The sequence below is a fragment of the Malaclemys terrapin genome, chromosome 7 (assembly GCF_027887155.1).
Source record: "Malaclemys terrapin pileata isolate rMalTer1 chromosome 7, rMalTer1.hap1, whole genome shotgun sequence".
Taxonomy (NCBI): domain Eukaryota; kingdom Metazoa; phylum Chordata; order Testudines; family Emydidae; genus Malaclemys; species Malaclemys terrapin.
In genome coordinates this window covers 62,260,636-62,275,412 of record NC_071511.1, presented here as the reverse complement: position 1 = coordinate 62,275,412, position 14,777 = coordinate 62,260,636, and the positions used below count along the sequence as shown (strand labels likewise).

Sequence of the window (14,777 nt, the reverse complement as noted above, 5' to 3'; positions counted from 1 at the left end):
GGTTTTGGGCAGTCAGGGTACAGGTAGGGGGTAGAGTCCTAGGGGGGCAGTTAGGATGGGGGGAAGGTCTCAGGAGGGGGCAGTCAGGGGACAAGGAGCAGGGAGGCTTAGGTAGGGGGTGGAGTCCTGGGGGGCAGTTAGGTAGGGTTACCATACGTCCATTTTTTCCCGGACATGTCCGGCTTTTTGGTCCTCAAATCCCCGTCCGGGGGAAATTGCCAAAAAGCCGAAAATGTCCGGGAAAATAGCTTTGCTGGCATCCTTGCCCCAGTCCCCTGCTTACCTTGCGGCTCTCGCAGGCTGCGAGCTGCAGGCGGATTCCCCCGCGGTGGCTGCTGCTGCTCCCCCCAGACACCTCAGCTTTGTGTAGCTGAAGAGCCGAGCTGCCCGAGCGCTACCGGCTTCACGGTTTGCCGGGCAGCCCCGAGACCTCCAGACCCTGCGCCCCCGGCCAGGCGCTTCCCCTCCCGGGCTCCAGCTGCGCTGGGGAAGCGCCCAGCCAGGGGCAGGGTCTGGAGGTCTGGGGGCTGTCCGGCAAACCGTGAAGCTGGTAGCGCTCGGGCAGCTGAGGGGGAATGCGGGGCACTCAGGGAGGGGGCAGAGTTGGGGTGGGGACTTTGGGGGAAGGGGCGGAGTTGGGCGTCGGAGGGGCGGGGCTGGGGGCGGGGCCAGGGTCCTGTGGAGTGTCCTCTTTTTTTAAATGAGGAAATATGGTAACCCTACTCCTGAACCTTTCTGCTTCCCCAAGGCCCTACCCCCTCCTCCTCAAGAGGTAACTTTAAAAATTCAGCCATTGAAATAACAGGATATGCACTAAGCACCATTGCCCACAACTCTGCCTTTCTGTTGTCTTCTGTAAACTGAATGGGGCAGGGCCTTGTCATTAAAGTTGTCTGTACTTTGTCTAGTACACTATAGGCACTCTCTCTCTCTCTCAATCCATATATATACACATATCTATCCATCTATCTATCCATCTCCAGACACACAGGACATTTGATTAAAAAACTAGAATGATATAAAATTAATATGGCACACATTACATGGATTAAAAACTGGCTAATTGATAGGTCTCAAAATGTAATTGTAAGTGGGGAATTGCCATCAAATGGATGTGTTTACAGAGGGGTCCTTCAGGGATCTGTTCTTGGCCCTATGCTATTTAACATTTTTATAAATAACCTGGAAGAAAACATAAAATCATCACCGATGAAGTTCGCAGATAACACAAAAATTGGGGAGTGCAAAATAATGAAGAGGACTAGTTACTGATTCAGAGTGATTTAAATTGCAGCAGCACTTGCCCCATAACCTCAGCCGTGCAGAACACAATGCCATCCACAGCCTCAGGAACAACTCTGATGTCATAATCAAAAAGGCTGACAAAGGAGGTGCTGTCGTCATCACGAATAGGTCAGAATATGAACGAGAGGCTGCCAGGCAGCTTTCTAACACCACGTTCTACAGGCCTGTACTCTCTGATCCCACTGAGGGTTACCAAAAGAAACTACACCATCTGCTCAAGAAACTCCCTGAAAAATCAGAAGAACAAATCTGCACAGACACACTCCTAGAACCCCAACCAGGGGTATTCTATCTGCTACCCAAGATCCATAAACCTGGAACTCCTGGATGCCCCATCATCTCAGGCATGGGCACCCTGACAGCAGGATTGTCTGGCTATGTAGACTCTCTCCTCAGGCCCTATGCTACCAGCACTCCTAGCTATCTTCGAGACACCACTGACTTCCTGAGGAAACTACAATCCATCGGTGATCTTCCAGAAAACACCATCCTGGCCACTATGGATGTAGAAGCCCTCTACACCAACATTCCACACAAAGATGGACTACAAGCCATCAGGAACAGTATCTCCGATAATGTCACGGCAAATCTGGTGATTGAACTTTGTGACTTTGTCCTCACCCACAACTATTTCACATTTGGGGACAATGTATACCTTCAAGTCAGCGGCACTGCTATGGGTACCCGCATGGCCCCACAGTATGCCAACATTTTTATGGCTGACTTAGAACAACTCTTCCTCTGCTCTCGTCCCTAACGCCCCTACTCTACTTGCGCTACATTGATGACATCTTCATCATCTGGAACCCATGGAAAAGAAGCCCTTGAGGAATTCCACCATGATTTCAACAATTTCCATCCCACCATCAACCTCAGCCTGGACCAGTCCACATAAGAGATCCACTTCCTGGACACTACAGTTCTAATAAGCGATGGTCACATAAACACCACCCTATACCGGAAACCTACTGACCGCTATACTTACCTACATGCCTCCAGTTTTCATCCAGACCACATCACACGATCCATTGTCTACAGCCAAGCTCTAAGATACAACTGCATTTGCTCCAACCCCTCAGACAGAGACAAACACCTACAAGATCTCTATCAAGCATTCTTACAACTACAATACCCACCTGCTGAAGTGAAGAAACAGATTGGCAGAGCCAGAAGAGTACCCAGAAGTCACCTACTACAGGACAGGCCCAAAAAAAGAAAGTAACAGAATGCCTCTAGCCTTCACCTTCAGCCCCCAACTAAAACCTCTCCAGCACATCATCAAGGATCTACAACCTATCCTGAAGGATGATCCATCAGTCTCACAGATCTTGGGAGACAGGCCAGTCCTTGCTTACAGACAGCCCCCCCCAACCTGAAGTAAATACTCACCAGCAACCACACACCACACAACAAAAACACTAACCCAGGAACCTATCCCTGCAACAATGCCTGTTGCCAACTATGTCCACATATCTATTCGGGGGACACCATCATAGGACCTAATCACATCAGCCACACTATCAGAGGCTCGTTCACCTGCACATCTACCAATGTGATATATGCCATCATGTGCCAGCAATGCCCCTCTGCCATGTACGTTGGCCAAACCAGACAGTCTCTACACAAAAGAATAAATGTACACAAATCAGACGTCAAGATTATAACATTAAAAAACCAGTCGAAGAACACTTCAACCTCCCTGGTCACTCGATACAGACCTCAAAGTCACAATACTCCAACAAAAAAACCTCAAAAACAGACTCGAATGAGAAAATGCAAAATTGGAATTAATTTGCAAACTGGACACCATTAAATTACCTTTGAATAAAGACTGGGAGTGGATGGGTCATTACACAAAGTAAAACCTATTTCCCCATGCTAATTTTTCCCCCTACTCACACCTTTTTGTCAACTGTTTGAAATGGGCCATCCTGATTATCACTACAAAAGTTTTTTTTCTCCTGCTGATTATAGCCCACCGTAACTGATTACTCTCGTTATAGTTGGTATGGCAACACCCATTTTCTCATGTTCTCTGTGTATATATATCTTCCTACTGTATTTTCCACTGCATGCATCCAATGAAGTGGGTTTTAGCCCATGAAAGCTTATGCCCAAATAAATTTGTTAGTCTCTAAGGTGCCACAAGGACTCCTCGTTGTTTTTGCTGATACAGACTAACATGGCTACCACTCTTAAATTGCTTGGTAAAATGGATGCAAGAAAAAATATGTATTTTAATATGGCTAAATGTATACATCTAGGAACAAAGAATGTAGGTGTCACAGGGGCATCCAGTAGGGGTCACCCCCATTTTCCATTGCAGGGTTGATACACCCCATCACAGTCATCCAGATTCCCTGCTTGGTCAAGCAGCATGATCAGCAACACTTATCTTCAGGGTAGGGCAGAGCAAACAAACAGTCTCTGGCTCCTTGGCCTCCTGGCTGGGGCAAACAAAGGCAGTCTGGGGGCTTCAACCCTCTGGGTGGGGCAAAGCAAACAGACTGTATCAAAGATCCCCAGGGCAATGCCTAGTGGCAAGTGTGTGGTGAGCGAGCCAGGGCCCTGTGGAGTTGTAAGCTCCCTATTAAGGGTTTGATGTATTGGCTCCCAACACATTCCCAGGGTCACTTCCTACCCTTAAGCCTGCCTCAGGCATCTCCTTGGTTGGCAGGGGTTCGGCGTCCCCATTGGTCTCTGCAGTTGGCTGGTTCTCCACAGTGGAGTCAGGGTCCATAGCCTTGATGGTCTGGAGAGTCAGTGGGTCTTCTGCAGGAGCCTGCAACACATGTCCTTCCTCCTCATCAGCCAGTCCAGACTGAGATGACCAGTTGCCTTTTATCTGTTCCCTTCACAGGGAGCATGCGTAGCAGGGACAAGGGGGCATGGCCGCTTTGGCCAAAAGTGATTGGTTATCTCCTGTTTGCCCAATGTGGGGTTTATATACCCCATCACAGTAGTCCATATTTACAGGATGGGAGAGTCTGTCCTAGGAAGCAGTGACTCTGAAAAAGATTTGGGGGTCATGGTGTGGAATCAGCTGAACATGAGTTCCCAGTGTGATGCTGTGACCAAAAGGACCAAAAGAAGATCAGAATAAATTATCAGAATGATCCCTTCTGGCCTTGGAATCTGTGAATCTATGAAAATCGGGTGTCACAACGCAGCACATACATCAGGCTAAACTCCGCTCTGAGTAAAAGCAGAGCCACCGTCTGACATTAATGGGCATGTCCCAGAACAGCCCTTAGTCTCGACAACCCTGTGACTTAGCATTAATGTCAATGACTAATGCTTACTAAAAATTATGTACACAACAGGCACATTTGAGCTTATTTGCTAAACCAACAAAGTGATTTAATGCATAATTTACTGGGTGCAATAATAAGATGACAGGCCACCGATTACCCAAGCAGCACCACAGCCACACTTAGGTAGCCATGTATTTAAATCTATGTTCCTGCACTCATTGTAGAATCAGTGAGAGGCTGGGCAACACTGGACCAGTAACAGCTGAGTTTAATATTAAAACTCTGTTATGGTGCGTGAGCTGGTTTCAGTTATTTGGTTTAAACGGATGCAAAACTCCTCCAGTACCCTACCCATTAATGCTATGGAGAGATGTGATAAGCAATAAATGGTGTTTGGAATGGCCCATGGTGGAATGAAAGTACCTCCCAGCAGTCCTTTCTCTGTGAAATTTCCATACTTACACCTCACACTTCAGTCCCAACGGCACCACCTATGGGTGAGTTTGCCTTCTGCCTTTGACTGAGATTTTCAATTCTACTATTGGTATCTAAATCCCTTCACTGGCTGAAAATCTCTGCCTCTGCATGCAGAGTTGGCTCTTTCCTCTGAGGAGGGGAACCAGAGAAATACACTGGGGTATAAAAGGGTGCTTCTTCTGTGCCCACAGAACAGGTATCTGCACCCACCCACTCACAGGCACGGAGGATGCAAAGCTGATTGATGATTTTTCAAGTTTTCAGCAAAAACCTGAATATTTTAATTGAAAATGAATTTTCTGTGAATTTTTTTTTAATGCAAAAGTGTTTGCCTGGGTCTAACAGACTTTGCCCTGAAGAACTTCAATTCTAAGTCAACAAAGCATGTGAGAAAGCAAGACACTGTATAGTCTCTATTTCACAGCTGGGAAAGTGGGGCAAAGGAAGATTAAAAGCCTTGTTCCAGGTCACTCAGGGAGTCTGGCTGAATAGGGAACTAAACCCAGATCTTGTAAGTGTCAGGCTGGGGCCTGAACCATAAGGTCTTTGCCTGCAGTTTCAATCTTATTTTGAAATTCCTAATCCGTGGGGCTTTTCAGCACCATTGAGAAGAATTGTGACTCTCATGGCAACTACAGAGGGCAGGTGCCGGATGAAGTCAATGCCTTCAGGACAGCCTTTGAAATTTGCTTCTCAGTAGTGTTTGAAAAGCATGTGGTGCTGTGAGGCATCCCTCACCAGCTACAGCTTCGGATGCGAAATATTCCAAATGAAGGCAGTGATTCTCAGGAGTTCTTTGCAGTTCCACGGTCCAAGATAATGGTGTTGCATTAACAATCGTCACTGTGATGGTTACTGCAGAGTCCTCAGAGCAAGCCCACGCCCATTACCAGAGCACTCGGCCTGGCAAGAAGTTGGTCTTAATCAATGCCCTTTCACTTGGCAGCACTTGAGATGTGTATTATTTGCTCCAATAACTGGCGTGGGCTGTTCCTGCTCAGATCTCATTTTGCGGTCGAGTAACAGTTGCAGTGTGACTCTGTGCCAGCTTCTCCCTGAACTGTGTGAACCACATAATGTAGGGCAACCATGATAACATCAACTTATCGATTCACAGACTCAAGTGAAAGGAGGACACGTTCAAATAACTTCTAACTAACTCCTCCCACCTTTTTCCTAGTGCTTTAAACACCAGCTTTCAAACACCCAGCAAAAAGAAGCCCGTCTCTTTAAAGAAAGAAAGCTTTGGCTGGCCATGTCTTGGCAGGGTATAAAAGGCATTTTCCCAGCTCTGGCGCCAGACTCAGGGAAGCCTACTGAGCCCAGGTATCAGCGTGCATGTTAGACGAGAACAGAGGCTGGGGTCAGACCCTGCTTCTCCTGCCTGCAGGTCTGGGATACGCTTTCTGCTCTTTGCAGGCCGCAGACGTCCGGCCCTCTTTAATGAGGAACAGGTGCCCAGGTACCGCATGCCCAGACATGCTTCTCCGCAACCTTCAGATAAAAGAAGGAATTTCATTTTGGTTTCATTACATGTAATCTTGCAAAGTGCAGGCTTCATCAAGATAACTCTCACCACAGGCATCCAATGCCCTTCACCGCTTTTCCCACAGCTTAAGGTTGATCAAAATGAGCAAAATAATTTTAACATGGATCAAATACAGCCACCAGACCACAGGCATGTTTTGAGTTTCCTCCTTATCTTATGTTTTGAAGTAAAGGCTCTGGTCTGAGCACTGAGGGGTTTTTAATCCGCCAGGCACTTTGAACAGCGCTCCCAGAGCTCTGCCCAGCGTGAAGCGCTGCTTTGTGAACTCAGGATAGTGGATTCCGAGTTTGTTTATTGTGTTTTGAAAGAGCTGAGCTGGACTGAGCATGAGACGTTATCGGCTGGTCCTGCCGCCCACGCTGTCTCTGGAGGGGAAGATTCCACAGCTATGCAACTAAGCAGGCTGCTGCTTTATCTCCTGTGAATGCAACTCACAGACAGTTTACGCCTGGAGCTGACAGTCTAGGATGAGCCGCTGCTTGTCATTTGATTACCTGGCATCCCCAGGAGCAATCTGTCCCAAAGCCCATTTGTTGGCTCCTTGGGATGCACCAAGCTGAGAGGACAATATTGGAGTCAAACAACCTGATTCTACACCACAGCGGGTTGGTGGTGGTGGTGGTGGGGGAGGTGGGTTGTCACCAATTTCCATAGGAGCAGCAGGATTGGGCCCATGACCTGCCTGCAACTGGGCTGCATACTGGGATATCTGTACCGTCACTGCTCCACCGCTCCATTTGTACCGTACCCTAGAACTCCCTGTGTGGACACGCTCCATCAGGGCCGGCTTTAGGGCTGAATCGGGCCCCGTGCCTAAGAGGGCCCCGCAGCTGTCCACCCCGTCCCCAGCTCACTTCCCTCTCCTCCCCTCCCCTGAATGCTCCGCCCCCTGCTCCTCCCCCTCCCCTGCTTCCCGCGAATCAGATGTTCGCGGGAAGTCTGAAAAGAAGCAGGGCAGCAGCAGGTAAGATGGAGCGGGGGGGGGCGCGAGGAGGGCTCCGGGGAGGCGCGGCCCAGTCCGGCCCCGGCCCCAGCGGCTCTGGCTCCAGCCCGGCTTGGGCCCCGGGGCACTGGCCCCGGTTTCAGCCAAGCGCGCTGGCCCGGCCCCACGGCCCCGGCCCGAGCACCCCCAGCCCGAGTGGCTCTGGCTCCAGCCCGGCTCGGGCCCAGGGGCACTGGCCCCGGTTCCACCCAAGCACCCCCGGCCCGACCCCGCGGCTCCAGCCCCAGCTCGAGCACCTCCAGTCTTGGCCCCGGCGGCTCTGGCTCGAGCCCTGGGGCGCCATCCCCGTCCCCGGCCGAGCACGCCGACCCGGCCCTGGCCCCGGCCGAGCGACTCCGGCCGAGCACCCCCAGACCTGACCCCAGCGGCTCCAGCCCACACCCAAACCCTGCGACCCTGGCCGAAGCACGGCCTGATTCCTGGGGGCGGGGCTTGCCAGCGGCAAGCCCCGCCCCCAGGAATCAAGCCCCGCTCTTGCTAAGGCCGGCCCTGCGTTCCATGTGAAATAAGAGAGGCTTTTTCCAGCTTAGCTTAAACTGCTTCCAAAGTGACACCAGCTAAACTGCGCAAGGACTCCCTTATCCCAGACTAGAAGTGTCATCCGAGGTCACACCAGCCTAGCCAGAGCACGATGAGTTCACACCTTCTGCTGCCACCTCGGCTGATTCCCATAGCAACGGGAGCACGGCTACCAAGGCAGCCATGTTGCCATTGACTGGCCTCCCCCTCACCCCGACATGGTCTCTGAAAGCCATGGTGGGCTGGCAGGGCTGCCCAGCACATCAGGAACACATGGACGCAGCTGGTGCTTTGTAAATGCTGCTGGCCTGAGAGGGACCCTAGCTGCAGAGACCAATTGCTCAGCCGTTCCCACTCCTGCCCCTACCCTTGTCCTCCCTTTCCAGCACGGTGGCCTCCCGCGCACACATGGCTTGTCTCTGCTCTCCACCTCTCTGTGGCTGCCCTGTAACACACCAAAGACCCTGTCCTCTGAGCCTGCCAGCTAGCCCAGTCCTCACAGGCCTGGAGAGGGAAGCTTTTGGGGTTTAGCTGAGCCCTGCCAAGGTGGAAAGAGTTTGAACTGCTTGTGCGCTTCCCGGGAGTGTTCACCTAACTGCATCAACTCAGGAAAGCGAGCTGGGCAGCACCATGACAGACAGCGCAATGGAGACTTTGCTCAGAGTGCAGCTGTGGTTGAGAAAGCAAAGAGGGAGCTAGGCATTTGGAGTCCAAGTGTAACACTGACAGACCCCGGTCATCAGCAGGTGGGATCAAACCTGGGACCTCTGGAGTTAAATGCTTGAGCCTCTACTGCATAAGTAAAAGGCAGCTGGCTGTTAGCTAAAGCTGTAGAGCAAACTCATGAATCCCTCGCTCTAAGTGGTCTTGTTGCTACTAGATGGGACAGAACACCACACCCAGGAGGTGTGTGGGTTACACAAGCTCTTCGGAGAAGGAACCGTGTCTTGGAGCCCTGTGCATGCTTATGTACCAACAGTGATCCAGTCTTGGGCACTTTGATTTTGGGGCAGGACTGGTTTTGGTGCTGTATTTGTGCAGCACATGGGGCCTTGATCCATAACTCGGGCTCTGAGGCTGCATAATACAGGTTATAATAATAATAATATGAAGAGCTCTGTGTAGCTCAAAAGCTTGTCTCTTCCACCGACAGAAATTGGTGCAGGAAAAGATATTACCTCCCCCACCTTGTCTCTAATAATAATAATGTTGCATCTCCCGTGCCAGCTCAGCCAGGAGATGGCGCTAGGCTGGAAGGGGGAGAGGCCCCACTCTGCCCTCTTCTGCATGATCTGTGATGAGTGTGATGGATTTGTACCCACCAATAGGGTTACCATACGTCCTCTTTTTCCCGGACATGTCCGGCTTTTCAGCAATCAAACCCCCGTCCGGGGGGAATTGCTGAAAAGCCACACATGTCCGGGAAAATGGCCGGCACTTCCTCTCCCCCTGTGGCTCTGCTCCACTCCTCCTCTCTCAGATTTACAGAGCCAAGCTGCCCGAGCAAGCGCTACTGGCTTCAGGCAGCCTCCGGACCCCGAGCCCCCAGCCAGGCACTTCTCCTACCCGGCTCCAGCTGAGCTGCTCCCACGGTGCAAGGTCCCGAGGCAGGGGGGGTGCTGCCTGAAGCCGGTAACGCTGGCTCCTGCAGCTCTGCTCTGTAAGTCTGAGGGGGCGGAGCCGAGCTCGGCTGGAGCTGGGGAAGGGACGTGTCCAGCCAGCTCTGGGTCCTGAGGTAGGGGAGGGCTGCCCGAAGCCAGCAGCTCGGCTCTTACAGTCTGAGCTGGGAGGAGCAGCTCAGCTGGAGCCCAGGTAGGAGAAGTGCCTGAAGCCGGTAGCACTAGGGCAGCTCGGCTCTTAAACAGAGCCGAAGAGTCAGGGAGCAGCAGCAGTCGCCAGAGCCTGCTCTAAGGTAAGCCAGGGATGCCAGCAAAGCTGGGAGTACCATGCGCCGCTGATTGCACAGGTGGGGGGCAGCGCTGGGGGAGCTGCTCCGGGGAGTCGCCAAAAAGCACTGACTGGTGGGGGAGGAAGGGAGGGCAGTGTGAAAAAGGCAGGAGTGTGCAGAGGGATCAGAGCTCTGGCTGCGATGGGCATCGGGCTGCCTTGCCTGCAAGTGGATCAGAGCTCCTGGGGCTGGGGTGTGCTGTATGGCACTCAGCTCCCCATTTGTGATGAGACACAGCAGTGTGGTGGATCACTGCGAATTGATGAAGAGTGTGACAAATTCTGTGCTGAAGTGAATAATATGTACAGCAGATGCTTAGAATATTTGGAGATGTGGCTTAGACCCCTTGAAGACTTCTCTTGTTACAGGTGGATTACCCTGAGTGAGACACCGAATTGGAGTGATGTGGAACCTTGTATCAAGTACCTGACCGATAAGGGGATGCAAATTGATGACGTGAAGTGTTTTGATCAGTTCAGCAACCTGAAGAAGTTTACAGAAAGTTGCAACAGTGATGAAGAGTTCAGTAATTTGCTAGCACACCAGAAGTGGACCAAATATTTTGAGAAATCCAAAAACATTGAGTGTCATTCAGAACTGTTAAAGATTGCACAGTTTTTCTTTGCTATTCCTTCTCACAATGCAAATGTAGAGCGAATTTTTTCACTGATGCAAAGCCAGTGGACAAAGGAAAGGACCAACTTGAATGTTGAGTCGTTGAAAGGAATTCTACTTGTACAGTACAACTTCAGACAAACTTCTTGTAAAGACTTTCATGCCTTCTTAAAGAGCAATCAACCACTGCTGAGAAAAATGCGATCTGCAGAGAAGTATGCGTGGGCACATGAGGAGAAAGAAAACTGAAGAACTGGTGAAAGGAAAGGACTCACTACATATAAAGAATTACGTTTTAGAATTAAAGAATTAAATAGCTCAAAATGTCCGGGATTTTACCCGGCAGGGAGGAGAACTGGGTGCTCCAAGGCATCTGGGGAGCTGGGAAACAGAACAGTGTGAGCTGCGTGTCCTGACCGCTCCCAAAAACGGAGCGCTGGGGCAGATCCTCCACTGAGCAGCTTCATTAAAGTCATGGGAGTCTATACTAGTGGAGTGCCTGACTTTAGAATTGGTGCAGTTGTTTCGTGTGGCTGGGAGGGAGGAGGGGGAATGTGGGGTGCTCAGGGGAAGGGGCGGAGACTTTGGGGAAGGGGTTGGAATGGGGGCAGGGAAGGGGCGGAGTTGGGCGGGGCCAGGGGCGGGGAAAGGGGTGGGGCGGGGGAGGGGAAGGGGCGGAGTTGGGGCGGGGCCGGGGCCCCGTGGAGTGTCCTCTTTTTTCAATGTTCAAATATGGTAACCCTACCCACCAAGCCCTCGTCAGAGCCAATGACACTGGCCCATCCATAGGGTTATGAGGAAAGATACCTTCTCTTGACCATGCTGTCATGGGCAAATTTCTGCTGGGCCTTCAGAGGGCCTGGTCACTGCAAACACATCCCTGCTATGCTCTTTACTCCTCTGGCTGGTGCATTCCTCCAATGGGAAGTGTCACAGGCTAACAAGGCAGCAGCCTGCCTTGGGTGGCACTGAAATGGTCATACAGCCCAGCTGAGGTGGCCAAGGGATCCGTCACCCAAGGCCCAGTTCAGTGCCATTACAATTGGGCAGCAAAAGCACAGTGGCTAAGGCTGAGATGAGCTTATTGTTTAACAACTAAGTTTTCTTAGTGCTCTAGAATCCACAGGCTGACACAGATTATCTAGAAAATTGCTATGCCTCATCTAGGTCCAAGGCAGAGTTAATGGTGCAACATTGGGTTATTTGGTCAAGGGATTCCCAAGAAGAGGACCTGGGTGAAGTTTCCTGTTCTTATAACATTGTTTGGCACACGCCTGAGGCTCAAACCATTGTACTGGTCCAGCCCAAACTGAAATCACCTGATTGCGTTTGAGCTCCACTAGTGTCCAGCACCCACTAACACGTCACAATACTTTACAAGCTACTTGGAATTAAAGTTAGCTCTAAAAGTAACTGAAGCCAGGGTGATATGCTGCAGCCAGTGATCTGGGCATGCACTGCTGGGCTGCTGCTCTGTGAGGAGCTTGAGTGGGTACAGGGACAGGTGATGTTAGAGCTGCCACATAGGTAGAGGCAGTGTGCTGTAGCCTCCCTGAATCCTTCCCAGTCCCACAGGCTGTCAATCGGCCATCTGCAGATTCCTGAAAATACCTGCTGTGCTCCTTGCTACACTCTGCTTACAGTCTGCTTTGAAGTGGGGGACAAGGGCCATCATTTCATTATGCGCCGTGCCGAGCACAACGGGGCCCTGATCTCTGACTGAAGCCATTAGGGAGCAGTGCAATACAAATCAAATCATTAAAATATGTTTTAAAGAGAAAACATATGTGCTTCTCTGTGATTTTCTTGTCTTATGATTTATTTAATTGTTTACTGTTAAGATTGTGTTACCAGCATTGCATGTTATTGTCATTAGTATTTATTAATCTACGTCAAAAAGATACAGATAACGCCATTGTCTCTTTGAACAGTGCATCTTTCAATAAAAGCAGATTACCATTAGAACTGCTGCACGGAGCAATTATTAGAAAGATTCTGGTGCCCTTACTCATGTTGAATAGCCAAAAGTAATTGATGGAAATTAATGGAACAGCTCAAGGGGATATTTACAATTCAGTTTGAGGAAGGGTACCCGGAATCTGGCTGTTGGGGATCCCTTTTGACAATGTCATAGCATGGCCTGAAATATGCATACAATTAAAACCTACTCTGTGTATGGACCGACCACAGAATGCACAACGCTGCATCTCCATAGGATGCAAGTTTTTCTTTAGATCCCTCTTCTTATGTCTTCAACTCAAACCAAGTGAAGGGGAGGAATGGGCAGGGAGAATGAATCATCACTGATGGAAACTGTTCTGCTGGGGCTTCTGAAACAAACAGGGACCCACAGCTTCCTGTTTGCTGCCATTATTGCTTCTCATTACAGCCCTTTCCATGCAGGCTCTCCTCATGCTTCCTGTTGGAGTGGGGCTCTGTAGGAACTTCCTCCTCTGCCAGTGGGTCTTCGTGGATGTCTGTCCCACCCTCATTGTTGCTCCCTGGCTGAAGGATGGCTGGATGCAGGACCAGATCTTTCTCATAGTTGCATGGGAAGAGCAGAGGACCATCATGTGTTATAAGCAGGCACATGGCAATGCATCCTCGTGAGCAGTAGAGCCTGCCTAAGCCAGGGGCTGGTTTGGCACACCTCTCTATGCCTCGCTACTTATTGCTTTTAGTTTGCATCAGCCCTGCTGTGGGTCAAAAGAGATGAACCCTGTCCTCAGTGAGGTCCCAAACCTGCAGGATCTGCTCCCATTCTTACCCCTCTGTCTCCAAGAGCATGGTGCTCATGAGTGGAGTTTCATCGATCCCAAGGCCAGAAGGGAGCATTGTGATGACTAGTCTGATCTCCTGTGTAACACAGGCCAAAGAACTGACCAGAGTTAATGCCTGTTGGAACTAGAGCAGACCTTTTAGAAAAACATCCAATCTTGATTTTAAAATTGCGAGTGATAGAGAATCCTTGGTAAGTTGTTCCAGTGGTTATTTCCCCTTGCTGTTAAAAATGTATGCCTGTTATGAGCTGGGTGAAGCACTCCCAGGGCCCCACATCTGGGCTTGCTGCTCAATTCAAAAGAGGTAACACTCCTTATTTCCCGTCTGAATTTGTTTAGCTTCAGCTTCTAGCCACTGGACTATGTTAGACCTTTCTCTGCTCGATTGAAGAGCCCATTATTAAATATCTGTTCCCCACGTAGGTACTTATGGATTGTGATCAAATCACCCCTGAACATTCTCTTAAGCTAGATACACTGATTAAAGGATTAGGAAACACACCTTATAGTGATAGCCACAAAGAAATCCTTCTCGTAGCTCTTCTCTGAACCCTCTCAAGTTTATCAACCTCCTTCTTGAATTGTGGGCACCAGAACTGGACACCAGCAGCGGTGGCCCCAGTGCCAAATAGAGAGGTAAAAATCACCTCTCTCCTCCTACTTGCGATTCCCCTGATTGTGCGTCCAAGGATCCCATTAGCTGTTTTGGCCACAGTGTCACACTGGGAGCTCATGTTCAGCTGATTATCCACCACAATTCCAAATCTTTTTCAGAGTCACTGCTTCCGAGGACAGAGTCCCCCATCCTGTAAGTCCGGCTTACGTTTTTTGTTCCTAGATGTAATACATTTAACCATGTAAAAACACAGACTGTTTGCTTGTGCCCAGTTTACCAACATGCCCTGTGTGGCAGCAAGAGGCGAAAGATCCCCAGGACACACACACCGTGGGTCAGAGGCAGGGTAGCCGGCATGCTCCTTCCCTGGAGTCAATGGGTGGGGGTGGCAGAGCTGTGCTGTGGTAATTGAGCCCATCAGGGCTGTTGCAATTGTAATGTCACAGCAGCACCCTGAGAGTTGAGTTTCCATCACAATTTCTGTTTAAAGGTTGGCCTCGCTAAGTCCTCTTAAAATCGACAAGCTTAGTTGGACTTGTTTCTCCCCGTGGGGCTCAACTCCCCTCCCACAGGACTAGTGGACACTCAGCTGAATGAAACTGTGTGTAGAATAACCGGGACCAAAGAATCCTAGAAATGTCAGGCTGGAAGGGACCTTGAGAAGTCAAGTCCAGCCCCCTGTGCTGAGGCAGGAACAAGAAAACCTAGACC

At 50.3% G+C, this 14,777-nt stretch overlaps 1 long non-coding RNA gene across 1 annotated transcript; it reads left to right on the top strand.

Moving 5' to 3' along the window:
- The first annotated feature begins 9,545 nt into the window (after window positions 1-9,545).
- Window positions 9,546-11,157, top strand: LOC128840860 (uncharacterized). The gene is made up of 2 exons (XR_008445722.1): window positions 9,546-10,019; window positions 10,424-11,157. It is a non-coding gene; the product is annotated as an uncharacterized LOC128840860 (long non-coding RNA).
- The last annotated feature ends 3,620 nt before the right edge of the window (window positions 11,158-14,777 follow it).